Genomic DNA, 22,406 nt, shown 5'->3' with positions numbered 1-22,406 from the left:
GAAACTGTGACTGTAACAAGAGCAGAGATCAGATGTGGAAAGGGCTCATTCAAGTTTAATTCAAATGTATCTGCACCTTTAACTTTATCTGCACCAAGTCTGATCTGTGTGATCATTCACATGATCTGAAAGCAACTTAAAATTCAAATATAGATCTTGGGGAAGAAACACTGGTCCCTCAACACCAGCTCCCTGCACAAGAAAGCCCAACAGCGTCTCTTCTTTCTGAGAAGACTGAGAAAGGCCCGGCTTCCACCACCGATCCTGACCACCTTCTATAGAGGAACTATTGAGAGCATCCTGAGCGGCTGCATCACTGTCTGGTTTGGGAGCTGTGCCATATCAGACCGCAAGACCCTACAGCGGATAGTGGGAACAGCAGAGAAGATCATCGGGGTCTCTCTACCCTCTATTGAGGACATCTACACCACACGCTGCATTCGCAAAGCCACCAGCATTGTGGCTGATCGGACACACCCCTCTCACACACTCTTTACACTCCTGCCATCTGGAAAAAGGTACCGAAGCATTCGGGCACGCACATCCAGACTGTGCAACAGCTTTTTTCCACAAGCCATCCGTCTCCTCAGCAAAAAGGGACTGACTGATAAACACACACACACTAACATTATCACTCAGCTTAACTCAAATACCTCAAAACATTGAGACTGGACTGACTAACCAACACAAGCGCAAACACACTGACCTACACCACCAAACCATCGCACACACCAACCTGTAAATGCTCTTTTGCACAATTTTATTACTAGATATATTATATATTTTTTTTTTTTTTTGCACTAACTTGTCTTGTAGCACCTTGGTTCCTGGAGGAACGTTGTTTCGCCTCACTGTGTATTTTTAAACTGTATATGGTTGAAGTGACAATAAAGTTGAACTTGAACTTGAACTTGAACTTGAACATTCACAGGAGACTGAAGACACAAAAATAAAAGAAATGAATCAGCCAGTTGACCAGTGTGCTTATTTTAGGAACTGTTTAATATTAGATTTTTCATAAACTCTGAGACATTGTAAGTACATTTGTAAATACACCCTCTAGTGTAAAATTTGTGTTGATGAAGATGAAACAAGGGTTGACATTTCAGCAAACAATGATCCCAAACACAGCCAGCTGGTTTCAGAGAGAGAAACTAAAGCTGATAGAACGGCCATTGACCTTACCTGAATCCTCACAGTTTATAGAAGGGGCCCTGTTGATGTGGAGAAACATCTGAGCACATGTGATGTGCAAGTTAAGAGCATTTGAGCATCTCATGGTGGTTACCTCAGAGACTATCTGTCACTTTGTGTAGAGCCACGCCCACAGCGCACAGAATACATGTGTTCGACTAATTTGTCCACCAGGAGGCATCTTGATGCTGTCATCATACACAAAGGCTTTTGTACAAAGTGTTAAACAAACTGCAGCAAGTGTGTTCAAGACTTTTTCCCTGTCTTATTTCTCTTTATTACACATAATCTATGGAAACGTGTGGTTTGATTACTTTGCATGTGTGGATTTGATGGGTTGTTGCCACATCTGGTGAGATTTTCATGTCAACAGAACCTTCTGAAATATATTTCTTTAGAAAATTGGTGACATTCGTCCAATACCCGCTCTAGAAGAAGCCCTACAGTACAGAGATTCTAAAGACTGCAAGGTGGCATCAGCAGGTATTGAGGTAAGGACAGGAAGAAAGTGGAAGGCTGAGAAGGCAGTTGAGGTGGCGGAGTCACACCTAAGGAAGAAAACACTGGTGAGGGTCTTAGCAACAGGGGGAGCAGGCTTGGGGTACTTCCCAAAGGCCCAGGTCAGCAGGGCACAGGGAAAGGAGAGACACCAGCTACTCCAGGAAGAGGTCCGAGCAGGTGTGGAGGAGGGGCGAGTAAGTCGAGCTGTAGGCCTTAAGCGGCAGAGAGCATGGACAAGGTGGGAGAGCACCTTGCAGCGCAAGGTCACCTGGGCAAACATCATGCAGGCAGACTTCCACCGGATCTGATTCCTAGTGCAGGCAGTATACGATACTCTGCCAAGCCCAGCAAACCTCCATCTGTGGGGGAAGAGCGAGACACCTGTCTGTCCCCTGTGCTCTGGAAGAGGGACCCTAGAACACCTCCTTAGCAGCTGCCCAAGGGCCCTGGCCGATGGTCGGTATCGTTGGCGGCACGACCAGGTGCTCAGAGTAGTTGCTGAAAAGATTGCCTCAGCAATCAGCACCAGCAAGCATCATCATGCTCCGAGGAAGGCAATCTCTTTCATTAAGGCTGGAGAGAAACCCCAGGTGCACCCGAATTTAACAACCGGCCTCTTCAACACAACCTCTGATTGGCAGCTACAGGCTGACCTGGGTAAACAGCTACAGTTCCCTCAGAACATTGCAAAAACATCCCTCCGTTCAGACATGATAATTATTTCTGAGGCCTCAAAACAGCTGATCATGCTGGAACTCACAGTGTCCTGGGAAGAGCAGATCGAGGAGGCCAATGAAAGGAAACGAGGAAAGTACTAGGAACTAGTGCAGGAGTGCAGGGGAAGGGGCTGGAAGACTTTCTATGAGCCCATAGAAGTGGGTTGTAGGGGCTTTGCAGGACGATCACTATGCAAAGTCCTAGGCTGGCTGGGCGTGGCTGGGGCAGCCAAGAAGAGGGCCATCCAGGCTGTGAGTGAAGCGGCAGAGAAAGCCACAAGGTGGCTGTGGATCAAGAGGGCTGATCCGTGGGTAGCTACTGGTACGCAAGTCGGGGCCTGATCACCCCCAGCTGGGTCGCCTGGGCGAGGGTGTATGATGTTGTGAGACCCGAAACACCTGATGACCCCAGGATACATCACTGAAGATGCGTACCAGTGCATCCCGGAGATGTGTCTTTATAGTCTTTTATAGTTATAGGAAAGCTTGGCTGAGGTTGGAATCTGCCACACATGGAGTTGAAATGACAAAAGATGAGACTGAGAAAAAAATATGAGAAAACCGAAGCAAAAATCCTCCTTATATATGACTTTAATTATCCATAAAATCATCAACTACAACTATTGAACAGCGTATAAGTTAAAGTAAAAGCTTTAAAACCAAGTTAGTACAAACATCACTAATGTCACATAACTTTGTCTTGGGCAGTTAAAGGTGAGTCTGTCACGGTTCTTTGTGACCCAGCATTTTAACTTGTATTTTATATTGTGCTTCTAAGTCCTTGGTTGTGCTGTTTTGTGGGGAAACAGGAGGTGTATCACTCCTCCTGTTTTCCCACAGCGTTTACACTTCAACCTGCTGTTGGTGGCTTTTTTGCTGTGACATGTAAAAGTCACAGTGGTATAGTGTCTCTTTAAGACAACCCAAGTTGAGGGTTAATGTTGTCATCGGTATGCGCCACTGCCCTCTCTGTGAATGTGTGGACATGTGCTTGCACGCTAGTGCATGAGGAGGGACGGATTTTATGTTTTACCTCTCCAGACACCTTTCTTTTGCAACGTTATGGGTTGTACGAACACTGTGCTATGTTTGTAAACACTATGTTTGTTAAGCTGCAGCCGTTCAACCGGGCTTATATGGTTGCCGAAGAGAAGGTCGATCGTGGCTCAAGAGTTGGCAGTTCGTCTTGTAATCGGAAGGTTGCCGGTTCGAGCCCCGGCTCGGACAGTCTCGGTCGTTGTGTCCTTGGGCAAGACACTTCACCTGCTGGTGTTGGTCAGAGGGGCCGATGGCGCGATATGGCAGCCTCGCTTCTGTCAGTCTGCCCCAGGGCAGCTGTGGCTACAACTGTAGCTGCCTCCACCAGTGTGTGAATGTGAGAGTGAATGAATAGTGGTATTGTAAAAGCGCTTTGAGCGTCTCGAAAAGCGCTATATAAATGCAATCCATTATCAGGTGCATTAAAGGACACACTGTGGAATTCCCAGTGTGAGTGTGTATTCTCTCTGTACCAAAGACGCCTCGTCCCAGTGGCCCCCAGGATTACAGGCCCGTGGCACTGACCTCCCACATCATGAAGACCCTGGAAAGGCTCATCCTGGACCAGCTGCGACCCATAGTAAGACCACATCTGGATCCCCTTCAGTTCGCTTATCAGCCTCGTCTCGGAACAGAGGACGCCATCATCTACCTGCTCAATCGTGTCTACACCCATCTGGACCAGCCGGCGAGCACTGTGAGGGTCATGTTTTTTGACTTTTCCAGTGCTTTCAACACCATCAGGCCGACCCTCCTGGGTGATAAGTTAGCAGCGATGCAGGTGGATGCTTCTCTGGTGTCCTGGATTGTTGATTACCTGACAGGAAGACCACAATATGTACGTCTCCCACAGTGTGTGTCTGACAAGGTGATCAGCAACACAGGGGCACCACAGGGGACTGTCCTCTCCCCCTTCCTCTTCACCCTCTACACCACAGACTTCAGCCACTGCACAGAGACCTCCATCTTCAGAAGTTTTCTGATGACTCTGCGGTGGTTGGATGCATCAGCAGGGATGATGAGACAGAGTACCGGGCTGTGGTCGACTCCTTTGTCACGTGGTGTGAGCAGAATCATCTGCAGCTCAACGTGGCAAAGACCAAGGAACTGATTGTGGACTTCAGGAAGACCAGGAAACACTTGACCCCTGTTTCAATCCAGGGGGTCAGTGTTGACATTGTGGAGGACTATAAATACCTTGGAGTACACATTGACAATAAACTGGACTGGGCTAAAAACACCACAGCACTTTACAGGAAGGGCCAGAGTCGTCTCTATTTTTTGAGGCGACTGAGGTCCTTCAACATCTGCCAGAAAATGCTGAGGATTTTCTATGAGTCTGTTGTGGCCAGTGCGATCCTCTATGCTGTTGCATGCTGGGGGAGCAGGCTGAGGGTCGCAGATGCCAACAGACTTAATAAACTGATCCGTAAGGCCAGCAATGTTGTGGGGATGGAGCTGGACTCCCTCAAGGTGGTGTCGGAGAGGCGGATGCTGTCCAAGATAAAGACAATGTTGGATAACACCTCCCACCCACTCCATGACATGTTGGTCAGTCACAGGAGCTCGTTCAGTGAGAGACTGAGATTACCCATGATGCACCACTGAACGACACAGGAAATCATTCCTGCCTGTGGCTCCCTGTACAACGCATCCACTTAACACACTGTTTGCTGCTACAACTACACATGTTTCTTTTCCAAATATTTATTTATGAGTGACTTATGTATGTATGTATGTATATATATGTATATATTGTACTATTCTTAGTTAGCGTATTGTCTGTCTTGTCTTAATGTTGGTTTAAAATGGAGCACTGTAACAAAAAATAATTTCCCCCAGGGATCAATAAAGTATTCTGATTCTGATTCTGACTATCCTGCTAAGTGTTTTTGCCGCCTCCTCTCAACCACTAAACACAACCCGACATTACAGACACTTAGTAGTAGAACTGACACACAAAACAAAACAACAACTACACTAACTACACTCAACAAAAATATAAACGCAACACCTTTGTTTTTGCTCCCATTCCCCATGGGATGGACGTAGAGACCTAAAATTCATTCCAGATACACAATATAACCATCCCTCCCAAACAGTGGTCACAAATCAGTCCAAATGTGTGGTAGTGGGCACATCTGCTATATTGAGATAATCCATCCCACCTCACAGGTGTGCCACATCAGGATGCTGATCTGACATCATGAGTAGTGCACAGGTGTACCTCAGACTGCCCACAACAAAAGGCCACCCTGGAATGTGCAGTTTTTTGCGCTATTGGGGGTCTGGGGACCCAGAACCGGTCAGTATCTGGTGTGACCACCATTTGCCTCATGCAGTGCAACACATCGTCGCATGGAGTCTATCAGATTGTCAATTGTGGCCTGTGGAATGTTGGTCCACTCCACTTCAATGGCTGTGCGAGGTTGTTGGATATTCGTGGGAACTGGTACACGCTGTCGTATACGCCGGTCAAGCACATCCCGAACATGCTCAATGGGTGACATGTCCGGTGAGTATGCTGGCCATGCAAGAACTGGGACATTCTCAGCTGCCATCTGCCCTGAACAATGTGAACCATGATTCATCCGTGAAGCGCACACCTCTCCAACGTGCCAGACGCCATCGAATGTGAGCATTTGCCCACACAAGTCTGTTACGGCGACGAGCTGGAGTCAGGTCAAGACCCCGATGAGGACGACGGGCATGCAGTTGAGCGTCCCTGAGACGGTTTCTGACAGTTTGTGCAGAAATCGTTTGGTTGTGCAAACCAATTGTTCCAGCAGCTGTCTGGGTGGCTGGTCTCAGACGATCTTGGAGGTGAACCTGCTGGATGTGGAGGTCCTGGGCTGGTGTGGTTACACGAGGTCTGCGGTTGTGAGGCCGGTTGGATGTGCTGCCATATTCTCTGAAACGCCTGTGGAGACGGCTTATGGTTGAGAAATGAACATTCAATGCACGGGCGACAGATCTGGTTGACATTCCTGCTGTCAGCATGCCAATTGCACGCTCCCTCATTGCTTGTGGCATCTGTGGCATTTTGCTGTGAGACAAAACTGCACATTCCAGGGTGGCCTTTTGTTGTGGGCAGTCTGAGGTACACCTGTGCACTACTCATGATGTCAGATCAGCATCCTGATGTGGCACACCTGTGAGGTGGGATGGATTATCTCAATATGGCAGATGTGCCCACTACCACACATTTGGACTGATTTGTGACCACTGTTTGGGAGGGATGGTTATATTGTGTATCTGGAATGAATTTTAGGTCTCTACGTCCATCCCATGGGGAATGGGAGCAGTAACAAAGGTGTTGCGTTTATATTTTTGTTGAGTATATATACTCTGCAACACACCCAGTGAGCTTGATTTGAAGTGGGTTTAATAAACACATTGCAATGTGGAGAGAGCATCCCAGTGAAACACCAGGACCATCTCTGTGGCCACCGCCCTTACATCTTATATACAGACACACAGACAAAGAACATCCACAAACTTTCACATGTTGCCCCTCTCAGGGGGGCTATACCTCCTCCCTCACATAGAGAATTATGACCTTGTTTTATGCTTGGCCGTCACCTAAAGAGTTACATCCCTGATAAGCAGAAGGAGTCCCACTATCTGTTTAACGTCTCCCATTACAACGGCCTCACTGTGGTAACTTTCCACATGCATGTAAACTAGTGACAGGAGTGCTCTTACTATGGTACAGTGAGAAAGTGATATTACTATAACTAATGTGATATGATTAAATATGTGGTTAATACATGAGAAAAGAAATCTGCCACCTACATCCAGAGCAACATCACAGACACTCTGGACCCCTGCAGTGTGCCCACCGGTCCAACAGGTCCACATCAGACACCATCACTGCTGCCCTTCACTACTACCTCTCCCACCTGGAAAACAAAGACTCCTACATCAGGGTACTTTTGGTTGATTACAGCTCCGCTTTCAATTCTGTGATCCCACAAACTCACTCACAAGCTGGCAACACTCGGCCTGCACCCTCCACCCTCTGTGACTGGCTACAGGACTTTTTGACTGGCAGACAAACACTGGCGTCCCACAGGGTTGTGTCCTCAGCCCCATCCTCTACACCCTGGTCACCCATGACTGTATCACCTCCAACAAAGACAACATCATTTTGAAGTTCACGGATGACACTGCAGTGATCGGTCGCATCACTGGAGAGGACGACGTGGCTTCTGGTGTCACGGTGTGAGGACAACAACCTCACCCTCAACACTGATAAGACAAAGGAGATGATAGTGGACACGAGGAAGAAGAAGAGGCCTCACCAGCCGCTGTTTACCCGGGAGCGTGAAGTGGAGAGGGTGAGCAGCAGTACCTGGGCGTCCACATCAGTGAGGACCTTACCTGATGTACTGCTGCTCATTCCTGTGCAATATCCCATCACCTTTGGGGTCCCTAGGGGACTAGTAAAAGCGCTATACAAATACAGGCCATTTACCACACAGCTGGTCAAGAAGGCTCAGCAGCTGCTGTATTTCCTGAGGAGGCTGAGGAAATTTGGTATGTTGGCCAAGATCCTCAGCAGGTTCTACAGCTGCACTGTGGAGAGCACCCTGACCAGCTGCATCACTGCATGGTACAGCAGCACTACTGCAAACCGCAAACGCCTGCAGAGAGTGATAACAGAGGAGAGACACACCTCTGCCCTCGAGACAGATGTCATTGGACATCTGGAGTCTGTGTGAACGGCACACGTTGCCACCTCCTGTACATGGATGACATCGAGCTGCATGCTAGGCGTGAATGAGAGATCAGCTCACTGATCCACTAAGATCAATAACAGCAATAACACTGGCCTGTCATTCGGACTGGAGACGTGTAGGAGGATGTAACACAAAGGGGGAAGGTGATCAGAACTGAGGGGATTGCACATTGCAGGCAGAGAATGTAGCTGTGATACTTGGAGTCCCACAGTCAGATGGGAACCATGAAGAGGCTGTTAGGAAAGCTGCAACCACCAAATACCTGCAGAGACGAGTCCTGAGGAGTCGGCTGAATGGGAAGAACAAGATCCAACCAATCAACACCTGCCGACTGTCAGATGCAATTTCAATTTTATTTATATAGCGCCAAATCACAACAAAAGGCGCCTCAAGATGCCCTGCTGGAACAATATAACTGTTTGAAGCCTCTGGCATCAATACAAGAAAGACGTGGAAGCTGAAGGCGACAGTGACCTCCGTGGTCATCGGAGCACTCGGGCGGTGTTCTCCATACCTGGGCAGTTGGCTCCAGCAGATCCCAGGAATGACATGAGAGATCAAGAGCACAGTCCTGGGAACAGCAGAGATACTGCACAGGACAAGCTCCTCTTCTGACCACGCTCGAAGAATAAAGACGCAGGATGAAGAATTAGGGTTTGTTTTTTTATTTTTTTAAATAGTATGAGAGGGAGAAATTTATAGATACTGTTCATTTCGTTATATGACTGGCACAACACCGGTTCATCCTTTGATTTAGGTCCCTTATTTCTGTTTGCTTGATTCGTAGGTCAGCGTTATGTGGCTTATCAAAGAAGGAGAAAAAAAGCAACTTCCTTTGAAAATGGTTCCGTACAAAAACTGGACTGAAGAGTGAAAAATGTTTGTACTCAAGACCACTTTAACTGTCCCGGCCTTGGATGTGACACAAAAACAAACATGAGGTGGTTCAAGAACTTTGCGCAGTGTGTGTATGTAGTCTTTGCCTGTACGTAGACCACTGCTGCATGGATGTCAAGTATCAGTGCTCTTTAAAAGCTGCTGCATTTTGCTCTGTCACAGGAGAGCTGACACAGGGGGAGCTGTACTCGGCCATAAAGAAGCAGAAGGAGCAGACAGAGGCCGACGGCTCCAGCACCACACACTTCAGTGGAGAGGTGCACTTCTATGAATTAGTAGAGGACACTAAAGATGGGATCTGGTTAGTTCAGGTAAAAGCACATTCTCTGTTAAACCTGTCAGTGGTGAATGATTAAGTGTCCAAAAAAAGAAAGAAGAAACTTACAAGCAGCAGCAGCAGCAGCCGGGTGTTGCTACTCAAATGCGTTTGATGAATTAATCTTTAGAAAGTGTGACCACCTCTATTAAAGCAAACATACGAGTAGTTTGTTGGTCTGGAGCTTTCAGGGGTATTAATGTAAAGCAAAGGAGGAAATGCATTAGTAAAGAATTAACTGCTGCTGCCTATTAGAAAGGGTTTATTTATCTGTTTATATATAAGGAACCCCATTAGCTTCCACAGTAGTGCTTGCTAGTCTTCCAGGGGCCCGAGCCATCAAGTATAAGCTAATGAAACATTACACAATAAAGTAGATGCAAAAATATCCTCATAATTTAGCTCTTACATCCACAGTGAGGTTGTAAGCATGTAAATATCAATAACACTGAGGCACAACATTGGCCTCTTACAATGTTTACAATAATTAAAAACTGTGAATAGGCTTTTATGTTTTTAAACTAGCAGTAGCAGCCAGTGCTCTCATTGTGTGAGGCTGTTTATTCCACTTTAAAGATGCTCCGAATATAACAGAGTTTTTCAAAACTGACCTTTGGCTCGAGGAGTTACTGCACTGCAGTCGTGTAGCAGAAAGATGGACAATGACACCACGGGGGCGTTGGCTTGTAAAATTGAAACCGTATAGAAGGAATATCAGCCAAGTGTGGAAAGAATTAAGAGACTCGCAACAAGCTGATGAAAAACGATGTTCTCCTCAGATCAGAGAAACTCAGCACCGTCTTTTTCGCACCTGTAGAGCCTTTGTTTAATCTGCTTTTACACAGGAAGTGTCAGTTTTCTGCTCGTTGCTAAAATAGAGACTTGTCCCACCTGTGTCCTCGCTCCTTGGGCCGTATGTAGACAGTTCCTTACGAGCTCTTTTGTCTCTGTTACTTGAACAGTACACAATCTCCAGCGTGATTATTTTTACTTTTAATATTGTGTTCAAAGGATTTATTGAATGTTTGATACTGATACACCATCAAAAGGCACAGAAGATCAGTTCTGCTGCTGAATGAACAACGCAGGGATTGTAATCATTCTCCAGGATTATCATTGTGAAGCTAGAACACTGTGAGGGAAATAGGATGAGCTTCGTCCTGGCTTATACAAGAAGGTGTGAGAGGAGGCACAGGTCATCCTCCACCTGGCCTTTAACAGACTGCAGAGGACCCAGCTGATCTTCAGTCATGTTTAACAGCTCACTGTTCCTGCGGTGTCTACCACCCTCTTCTGGCAGAAAAGATTTGCATGTGTTTTGCACAAAAGTGAAAGAATGTTGTGACTGTAGATGTCCCTGTGTTTCCCTCTCTGCTGCAGTTCCTGTAGATACCAGTCTCATCGTTGTCGTCCAGGCCAAAGAGGATGCATATGTGCCCCGAACAGGAGTCCTGAGTCTGCAGGAGATCTGGCCAGGCTGTGAAGTCAGATATCTGAGAGGAGGACACATCAGTGCATACCTATTTAAACAGAATATATTCAGGTAAAGTTATAGTGTCGAAAATGATCAAAAAGATGTTTTTTAAGTTTCTCATTTATGCCTAATTGTGTGGATGCCCTCAATGGGCATCCACACTATTGAGTTCCTGTTTCTCTTTATTCTTTATTATTCCGGGTGTTTCCGTACACTTTTCGCCGTGGATCTACTTCCACAATTTTTGTGCTATTTTCACCGTTCAAACTCTAAACTGTTCTGCTCTTTCTGCTAATGCCGGCTATGACTTTTGGTGTTTATTACTATTATACTTTTTAAAATATTACACTTTTTTCCTTTAATTTGTCCCATTGAAATGAATGGGAAACTTCCACAATTCTGCTAAAACTTTCTTGTCTTTGAAACTTAACTACTGCCTCATACTTTCACCTAGAAACTCCATTCAAACTTTAAAATGTTCTCAAATGATTTGGCTATTCCTGTATGATTCAGCTTTTTCAGATCTTCTACCGTTTTAATCTTATCCCTCTTTGAGTTTTCAGTTGCAAAATTTTGATTTTTCAGAAAATACATGCGTTGCTATGGTTGCTATGCAATTAACTCAGAGGGGACAGTGAAACTGTTTGAATTTTCTCTTCATGTCCAAACAACTTCTTGCTACTCGCTCAATTTCCACTCAAGCCCCACAAATTATACATCAAAACGTAGGTATTTTTGCTGGCTTTCAGAAAATGTCCCTATCATTGTTGTGGGACTCATAGATATTTTGCAAATCTCCTCAGAGTAACACAAAGTCAGAAAACTCTCCATATAAACTCAATGGAGAGTTTGTTCAAAATCACCGCTGGATTTCTCTAATGAGAGGCATTTTCAAATTGTCATATCTCCTTAACGAAGCAAAGTTAAGACATGAGGCTTGTCCCCGTATATGTTCAGACACTCCTGACGCTCACAATTCAAGAATTTCTTTCTCACCTATTACCGTTCTGAAATGAGTTGGACTTGTTTGAGGGTAGGAAATTTGTCCCTCGCTCAGATTTCATCAGATTTCAAACACTGGAAATGAGGCACTTTTTTCTCTCGTCATATCTTTTTGATGGATTTCCACAGAGCCCTGAAAATTTCCATAACTGTTCACCAAAGCCTGCTGTTTCTTACGGTGAAAGAATGATTTTGATGCTCCATATAGATTTAGAGTTACCAAAGGTTGTTTGAGCGCAAGTCAAGGCAGTTTTTGCTTCGCCTCTACTCAGTTACAGTGTATTACAAGTCATATATCTTTAATAATTTATGTTTTATCTCTGAATTATGAAGACCTGAAGATTCCCCCATCTCTTCTGAATAAAACGATGCCTGAATGACCGTTCTAGCCTCTACGGTTAGGAAATTATGGCCATTTGTTCGAGTGGAATCCTGAATGTCAGAAATACACTGAAGAAAACTCACACCTCTGTCTGTGTCTGTGTGTGTAAGGGCTGACTACAGCAGGTGCAGCTAATTTAACTGACCTACATATACCAAGCCCAGACTCTCCACAGCTCCTGTTCCCTTTACTGTCTGTGTATGTGTGTCTGTGTATCAATATTTCTCCTATGTTTAAGTATTACTCCTCAATCATAGTATTTCTGCTAAAACAAAGTACTTCTGCTACATCTCAGTACTTCTGCTAAATCATAGTATTTTTGCTAAATCATAGTATTTTTGCAGAATCATGGTATTTGTGCAAAATCATGGTTTTGGGGCCAAATCATAATATTTCTGTTATTTTATAATATATGTGCTGAATATATTATATGTGCCAAATCATAGTATTTATCCCAAATTATAGTATTTATGCCAAATTACAGTATTTCTGCTAAAAAGCAGAAATAGTCCTTTTTAGCAGGAATTTCTGCCAAAAGACAGTATTTATGTTAAAACATAGTATTTCTGCTAAATCAGAGTATTCCTGCCAAATCATAGTATTTGTACTGAAACATAGTACTTCTGCCCAATCATAGTATTTGTACTGAATGATAGTACTTGTGCCAAATCATAGTATTTGTTCCAAAGCATTGTATTTGTATGGAGTCATAGTATTCCTTCTAAATCATAGTATTTCAATTAAATCTCAGTAGTTGTGTTAAAATGCAGTATTATTGCCAAATCATAGTATTTGTACCCAATCATAGTATTTATACCAAATCACAGTATTTGTGCTAAAACATAGTATTTCTGCCATATTGTGGTATTTGTGCAAGAACATTGAACTGTTATGTTATAGTATTACTACTAAGTCATAGTATTTCTGCGTTGTTATAGTATTTGTGCTAAAACGTAGTATCTCTGCCAAGTCATAGAATTACTGCAATTTCATAGTTTTTTTTAGGAAATCTGTTATGTTATAGTATTACTACTAAGTCATAGTATTTCTGCCAAATCATAGTATTTATGCCAAAGCATCGTATTTGTATGGAGTCATAGTATTTCTTCTAAATCATAGTATTTCAATCAAATCTCAGTAGTTGTTGTTAAAACGCAGTATTATTGCCAAATCATAGTATTTGAACCCAATCATAGTATTTCTGCTAAATCACAGCATTTGTGCCAAATCATGGTATTTGTGCAAAAACATAGTATGTCTGCAAAACCATAGTATATCTCTTATGTTATAGTATTACTACTAAGGCATAGTATTTATGCCAAATCATAGTATTTATGCCAAATTACAGTATTTCTGCTAAAACGCAGAAATACTACCTTTTAGCAGGAATTTCTACCAAAAGATAGTACGTCTGCTAAATCAGAGTATTTCTGCCAAATCATAGTATTTGTACTAAATCATAGTACTTGTGCCAAATCATAGTATTTGTACCCAATCATAGTATTTTTGCCATGTCATCATATTTGTGCTGAATCATGGCATTTTTGCCAAATCGTGGTATTTGTGCCCAAATAATAATTCTGTTATGTTATAGTATTACTACTAAGTTTTAGAATATCTGTTATGTTATAGTGTATCTGCGGAATATAGTATGTGTGCCAAATCATAGTATTTATACCAAATCACAGTATTTGTGCTAAAACATAGTATTTCTGCCATATTGTGGTATTTGTGCAAGAACATTGAACTGTTATGTTATAGTATTACTACTAAGTCATAGTATTTCTGCGTTGTTATAGTATTTGTGCTAAAACGTAGTATCTCTGCCAAGTCATAGAATTACTGCAATTTCATAGTTTTTTTTAGGAAATCTGTTATGTTATAGTATTACTACTCAGTCATAGTATTTCTGCCAAATCATAGTATTTGTTTGAATTTGAATACTGCATTATCACTGTATTATGTAGTGGCTAAGTAGGGGCTGTTTACTAAGTGCATCAGTGTAAATAGGTCATCTCTTGTGTTGGAGTGCCCTCTTGTGGCGCCTTTTGGGTAGTGCCTTAGTAAACGGGAACCCTGTAAAAAGTGGTATCAGACTGATTTGTAGTGGAGGAATTTGTTGCCAGTTTTCTTAATCTTTAATCTGTATGCATGTTGTAATGCATACCCTGTTCTTAATCATAGAAACCACACCATATCACCTCTCCACATCCTCCTACTGTATGCCATACCTCCCTGTACCATCCATCTGACCGCAATAAACTCCACCTGTGGTAATCTAATCCCTGGATGTCAGCCTCTCCTTCTGACCGAGGATAGTTACTATTGCAGCACCACCCAGCATTAAACTGACGTACACCATTCTGTACAATAGTATTTGTGCTAAAAAGTAGTATTTCTGCCAAATCATAGTATTACTGCTATTTCATACTATTTAAGCGAAATTACAGTGTTTCTGCAAAAACACTGCATTTCTGCTAAATCATAGTATTTCTGTAAACTTATAGTACTTGTACTCAATTATAGTATTTGTGACAAAGTGTAGTATTTGTTCCAAAACATAGTATTACTGGTAAATCATAGTATTTGAGCCAAATCATAGTATTTGTGCTAAAACATAGTATTTCTTCCAAATCATAGTATTTGAGCCAAATCATAGTATTTGTGCTAAAACATAGTATTTCTTCCAAATCATAGTATAACTGCACAATAAAGGTTCTTGAGCCACATCAGTGTTTGTGCCAAATCTTAGTATTTCTTCTAAATCCTAGTAATTCTGCTCAATGATAGAATTTCTGCTATGCTGTAGTACTTTTTTCCTAGATTGTAGTACTTCTGCTAAGTCAAAGTATTTCATGTAAATCATAGTATTTCTACCAAGTCCCAGTGTTTCTACTAAATCATAAATAATGTTTTAGCACAAATTGTAGGATTTGACAGAATATTCTGTGTTCCAGCACAAATGCTATGATTTGGCAGGAAAAAAAATATTATTTAGTTTAAATACTAAGTTTTAGCAGAAATACTATGTTTAAACTTTAAAATATTCTGCTATTTCTGCTGATGTTTGTTATGACTTTTGACCATTGAAATGAATGGAACACATTATCAATGGCCTCACTGATTTTGCATGCTGGACTGAGTTGTGTTTTAGCTCAGTGAGATAAGCGTCCGTTCTCAGACTGGGAGGCCTGGGTTCAAATCCCGCTTATGGCAACATTTCTTTCAGTCAACAGTTAAACTTTGTTAACTCTTTTCAACACAAATTTAAGCTTTTTCACCCCTTTTCAACACAATTTTCGTTTTTTTCACCACTTTTCAGCACAAATACCAGCTTTTTCAGCTGTTTTCAGCAAAAACCTCTTTTCAGCACAAATTCTGCTCATTCAACTCTTTTCAGCAAGATTTTCAGTTTTTTCTGCTGTTTTCAGAAAAAAACTCTTTTCAGCAAAATTCTTCTGATTGAACTCTTTTCAGAAGAAATTCTGCTGATTGAACTCTTTTCAGCAAAATTTTCAGAGTTTTCACCTCTTTTCTGCCCAAATTCTGCTTATTCACCTCTTCTGAAACATTTTCAGCCTTTCCACCTCTTATCAGCACAATTCTCAGCAGCTTCTGCTCATTTCAGCACAATTGTCAATCTCTCCACCTCTTCTTTGTGAGAATGACTTTGGCTCAGTGAGCTAAATAGCTGCCCTTAGACCAGGAGGGCCAGGTTTGAATCCTGCTCAGGGCAACCTTTTTTTTTCAACTTTTTCAGCTTTTTTCTGCAGACATCTTCAGCGTTAAGGCATCCACACAGCATTTTCGCAGGAAATGCAAATTTTTCTAGTTAAACTATACTCACACAAAAACATGCTAAATCTGAGAATACACACAATCCATATTTATCTGCTCTATTCTACAAGCTCTAGTTTTGAAACGTTGCTGTTTTATAGCAGAAAGTTGACATTAGTAACAATGCAATGAGCATTATGGACCAGAGCGTCCTTCATTATGAATATGAATTTAGACTAGATGTTGTGGAGCAGGGAAATTATTTTACTGCTATTGTTAAAGAATTATCATCATCACCATTGCATTAATAATATAATCTGTGGTTTATATTGCATTCAGAGGTTGAACAGTGTGTGTCTTTCAGAAAGACTAAGTTGCAGGCTGACAGGAAGTTGCAGAGAGTTTGCAGAAGTGAAAGCAGAAAGTTATTTTGAGCAGCAGGCTAAGACGATCATTGCTTTAACAATGTAACAGAGAGCTTTAAGAAGGCCTTAAGATGTTATGCATACAGTTATTATGTTAACCTTGTATTTCAGGTGCAGTTATAACTATTTTATACATAATGCATATCTGTGCTTATTTGAGTTGATGTTCAGGTTCATTAATGGTCTAAAGCTTCACTAGTGAGAGTGTCTAGATGATCCATGCTGAGGGAAAACTAGAACATAGAAGGAATTGCAATACATGCTTACACAACAGTTCATTTTAATATCTTTTATATGTTCATATTCTTGTATTAAGCTTTTAGTAGGGGTTCTTGATTAAAACATTTATTTAGTAGATGACATATCCATAGTTTCACTTCGGTTATTACATATCTGAGGGTGGCTTCTGTCTCTCTGTCTGGTTAGGGGTCAGGAGCTAGTCGGCGAGGTGAAATAGGGTGCAATTGTGGTTAGCACACAGACACACACACACTCAGTTAGAGAGAATCATTTATAGGTGAAAGTTTAATCATGTTTTGCTTGGGGTTGCAAAAAGAGCAGTTTGTAGCAGAACTGCTGCTGAGGTGCCAAGATGACAAGCGAGCATCCGGCAGTGACAGGAAGCACCTGTTATGAAGATAGAAGACAATTGTTCTTTTAAATTGTGTCAAAAGTCGTTGTGGTTTTGATATTGACGTATGTGTATATATCCTGTCTGTGACGCATGAAGGGGCGTCATTAAATCAAACCCTGATGCTATAAAAATCTGTGTATGCTTTGATTAAGTCGAAGACCACTTGCTGTCTGCGTACAGAGTGTCTTCCCACACGTGTGTATTCATTAAAATCATTGTTTGACCAAGAGCTTCTGGACCATGGTTTGTACTCTCCTTCCTCAATTTTTGAACCTTAACAATGTCAATACCTGAATGATATCTCCACTGTACCAAATATGACGTCAAATTCAAAGAAAATCTAGAAATTGTTCACAGGAGCCAAAGTTGTTTGTAGAAGTGTCACAGCTGCACTTCCTGGTTCAGGCGTGGTACATATAGACAGATAACTGGCTGTGGACGGTTTAACATGTCTGAGAATGTTCGTTAAACTGTGGCTGTTGTCTGGTTAATCTGATGTTAGAGTTGGGCCACCCTCACAGTATTTCACACATTTCATCATTTTTACGTATATGATTTGTTTGTCATGGACAGCTTTGCTACGTTAACGTTACCTGTTTCATTTCCAGACAGGCCATATATGATGCCTTTGACAGATTCTGCGTGAAGTATCCCAACCTGCACTAGCCACTGGAGCCAGGCTGGACGTTTGCCTTCACCACTCTCAGTGTGGCAGCTGAGATCTTTCCTTGTGAGGTACGTGTGACATTTACAGGGTAGCCTCAGAGAAGGTGGAGCTGAGCACGCCTCTTCCTGTTTGTATAAGCGTGTGTGATCTAGGTGTGCGACAAACCTCGCCGTGCATAACTGAAACTGTAGCAGTTTAAAATGTTGTTATGTGCTGTGAAAGAAACATCCGGGTGTCTAGCTTCAGTTTGATAACTGCTGGTGATCATTGATAGCACTGTGTGCAGCTTTTATTGCTCCTGTATCACCAGGCTGCAGGTGTCCTGCTGTTTTCCACTTCTCTTCCTTATCTGACACAACCTTGGATGTGATACTCGAGCCCGAGCCATTCCATATGAAATCACAGAGCTTCCTCAGAACTGACCAGTTTATGTTGGACTGACTTTAGCATATTTGATGAAACCATGAAAGATTCTTACTGAAAATTGTGACGGTTGTACAGGTCCCTGAAATTCTTAGGAGTTTGTTGAAATCTGGCTCTTTTTTATTTTGATGCTGACGCTTAACCCTCCTGCCATCCTTTAAAAAACTCACACCCATCACCCTAGGGACCATTCTCAGCCACGCCATAAAAAGACCATATATCCATATTTTATTCCACTTTAAATTAGCCAACCTTGTAAAACTACTTCTCCCTGAAATATTCATGTAAAGTTTTAATTATATTTTCGTTGTTTTAACCCTTCAAATCCCAGTGTTATTACATGAGCGCCCTGTGTTATAAGCCCCAAAAACCAAAAAACGAAACTAAATATTTCCACAAAAAACCAGTTGAAGTAATATGTGATTGTCATTATAAGTAGGCCTTTAGATGGACCAAAGATTGGCACCAACATACATTTTGACCTGCCATTATTTTTTTTGCATTTTTTTTGCAATTTAAAAATTAAAACTTCAAGGCCCTGAGTCTTCATTGACATCCAAGAAAAGAAGAAAAAATAAAATCATATGATGATAATTTGGGGTTGAAAAATAGCGTTTATAATGGAAGTCAATGGGCAGAAAATGGTCCCCAGGGTGATGGGTGTGGGGATTTCTGCTGCTCAGCCATTTTAGGCTGATTTAAGGAATTCACACTGGAATATTAACATTGACAGGTAAAAACTATCCTGTGGCAAGTTTGGTTATATTCCACTGAACACAGTGGAAATGGCAGCCATTTAACACATAGCAGTGGCACAAAAAGGTCCCAAGAAGGCAGGAAGGTTAAATGTTCGATGATCACATGAACTTTTCTGGGCTGAAAGAAACATTGAGTACGAGATGTGGGATAAAACACCGGGGGGACGCCGCTCGATCGGTTCTCCCTGGAATGTTGTCCGGATGTCACATGAATCAAATTTAAAGGAGGCTGAAGTAAATGTTAAATCACAACAAAGTTTGATGGTCACCCAAACAGAATGTAATGAAAGTCGATGCTTTGTTCTGTGTCCACTGTGACTGGTGTACTTTGAGGTTAACTGGCTTCACTGTGTTTGCTGTGCTGCTCACATGTAAAGTGGAAACAAATAAATCTCCTTTCTGACAGTTTCAGCACATTTCTTCTTCTCTTAGCTGCTCCTATCTGTATGTTTCAGCCTGTATTTCTGTAAGAACTATAACAGTGTGGACAGCAGGACCCTATGATTGTCTGTTATTAACAGTATTGAGTCTGAACTCTGTGGGAAGAACATTGTTATTCAATATTTAACCCCAGTGCGTGCATTATGATAGAAATGGACAATGAACAGGACGCTGGACGCTCCTTAGAGGCACAGGCTGACACTCGATGATGTCTCAGACAAATCTGTGCTATGGAAACAAAGATCGGCATCATTCACTTTCAAATCAGCACATTTTTGGAACATTTCCTCCGATTTCAATGTCTGAAAAAGGACTAAAAGTGGGTGGAGGGACCATTTTAAAAACATATATAAAAGTATTTAAAGCAGAAAATTCACATTGTTATGAATATAAACATTTTCTACCATATAATTTTCCTACCATGTTGGAGCAGGAGGGTGGGTGACCCACCATCCTGCATTTGGACCTACTACATCAGAGCATCTGCGTTAAAATAGTGATGTCGCTCTATAATGAGTGACTTTGAGTTTAGTGAAAGAAATGTTCATTCTAATTGTAATTATGAACTATGTGCAGATATTCTTGATGCCATTACAACTGCTGAGCAGTACAGGCAATGTTTAAATCGCCACGCCTCACTGGAAGTGTTTTATTTGTGTTTTCTTTTAAGTGCTTCACATGTTAACTGTGTTGTGTTTCATACATGACTTCTGTTGTGTTGTTTCTTAGAGTTCTCGTTTCTACACTGTGAAGCCTGCATCAGCATTAAAGGATTTCTTCAGCCTGCTCGAGCTGCAGGTCCTTGCTTGGCAATAATAATCTTATGGTCGCCCGCTCGCTGTGTGTGCAGTTTCTTTCTCACAGGTCATCACTGGAGTGAATACTCACTCACTACTTAAGTGCATGGACGGCTGTTTATGTGTATCATAGCTTTCAGTTATAAACCACAGACTCGTTTATAATGAAGCAGCTTCTCTGGTTGAATCCTGTCATCCTCCTGAGGTATCAGACTTCTCCAGAGAGCCGCTGTCTTACAGCCTCCGACTACCTACGTGGTCTCCGTTAGGGGGGGCAGAAGAGGCCCCAGCCCTCCATGCACCAACAATCTGCAACAGCTGATCCCGGGAAACACAGACGTTCCCAGCATAGAGACAGAATCTGTCCACTGTGATCTTAGTGTGTGCAGTACTGCAGATTGTGGGATAGATGTGATACCAAGTAAATGTATGGCCAGTATTGCTGATACCAATGCTGATACTATAAAAACAGCTTATGTAGGGGAGAGCAGTGTATCATAACTTATGACATGAATCATAAGTTTGCAACTTCTGCAGACGTTTTTAATGAATCACTGTGATTCTGCAACACTGAGTTAATAAACACACCTGTGAGCTTTTCATTTTAAACTTTTTGTAGACCTGAAAGGTCCGTGTGCCTGTCTGCAGAGCACAATGTATGAAATGTGCCTGAGACCTGAAAATATTGCCTTAACTGTTCACCAAAGCCTGCTGTATGTGACAGTGAAAGAATGATATCGATGCTCCAAATAGATTTAGACTTACAAACCGTTGTTTGAGGGCAAGTCAAGGCAGTTCAACTCTACTCAGTTATGGTGCATTATAAGCCATATATCTTTAATAATTTATATTTTAATTATGAACTATCAACACTTGAAGATTCCCCCATCTCCTCTGAACAGAACGGTCTAAGAATGACCGCTCCAGCCCCTACGGTTAGGAAATTATGGCCAGTCGTTTGACAGGAATCCATAAAACCAGGAAGATTCAAATTGAATATTCAGAGTGGTTGACTGACATCCTGTGTGTCTCTGTGCATTTGTGTTTCCATATGTGCTCATATTTCTAATTGTGTGTATCTGCTGGCTGTTCTTTCGTGCGTTTTTAACATTTCTGCCAGTTTTTCACAGTTGAACAACAAGTAGTTTTGAGTGAACGTCACCTTATTCAGCTTTTTTCAGCTGCTCATTTTCCAATATTTCTGCTTAAGTTGTTACTTTTCTGCTGAATTGTCGTGTTTCTGCTCTGTTTTAGTTATTATGTTTCTCTTAAGTCACAATATTTTTCAATATTCAAAATGAGCAGATCCAGTTTCACTGGCATAGATACACACAGGCCACACGCTTAATAAGATAAGATAAGATAAGATAAGATAGAACTTTATTAATCCCTCGGGTGGGTTCCTCTGGGAAATTCGACTTCCAAAAAAAGCACAGCAACGACCGAAGTTACAGTTACAGAACTGTTATATATATATATACACACACACACACACACACACACACACACACATATATATAATACAGAGACAAATATAAATAAAATATACGAAGGGGATAAATAGAATAAATAGGAATAAAAAATAAAAATACAAGTGAATTGCACATTTCAAGTATTGAGTCTATTGCACTGTTGACTATTTACAAAAAGTATTGCACAAGGTATTGCACAGTGAGGTGCAGAGGCACTACAGCTTAGTTGTTCCCTCCTTTGTCCTCCTGTTTCCCCTCCCTCTCCCCTCCAGAGAGGAGTTAAACAGTTTGATGGCGTGTGGGACAAAGGAGTTTTTAAGTCTGTTAGTTCTTGTCTTGGGGAGAAGCAACCTGTCACTGAACAGACTCTTCTGGTTGTTAATGGCCGTGTGCAGAGGATGCCCAGCATTGTTCATAATGTCCATCAGTTTCTTTAATGTCCTTTTCTCTGCCACTGTCACCAGAGTGTCCAGCTTCATGCCGACCACAGAGCTAGCCTTCCTGATCAGTTTCTCCAGCCTGGATGAGTCCCTCTTTGCTGTGCTGCTCCCCCAGCACACCACAGCATAGAAAAGTACTCCAGCAACCACCGACTGGTAAAACATCCTCAGGAGCTTCCTGCAGATGTTAAAAGACCTCATCCTCCTGAGGAAGTACAGTCGGCTTTGGGCTTTTTTATACAGGTGCTCTGTGTTGCATGACCAGTCCAGTTTATTGTCCACCCACAGCCCGAGGTACTTGTACTTGTTG

At 42.2% G+C, this 22,406-nt stretch overlaps 1 long non-coding RNA gene across 1 annotated transcript; it reads left to right on the top strand.

The window, feature by feature from the left end:
* The first annotated feature begins 8,782 nt into the window (after positions 1-8,782).
* On the top strand, positions 8,783-9,404 carry LOC308410918. The gene is made up of 3 exons (XR_013974298.1): positions 8,783-8,845; positions 8,979-9,159; positions 9,251-9,404. It is a non-coding gene; the product is annotated as an uncharacterized lncRNA (long non-coding RNA).
* Positions 9,405-22,406: the final 13,002 nt, after the last annotated feature.

Source organism: Rhamphochromis sp. 'chilingali' (assembly GCF_963969265.1).
Source record: "Rhamphochromis sp. 'chilingali' genome assembly, chromosome: 15".
Lineage (NCBI taxonomy): Eukaryota > Metazoa > Chordata > Actinopteri > Cichliformes > Cichlidae > Rhamphochromis > Rhamphochromis sp. 'chilingali'.
The sequence above is the reverse complement of the archived record's forward strand: the minus strand, read 5'-3'. Positions and strand labels throughout refer to the sequence as shown.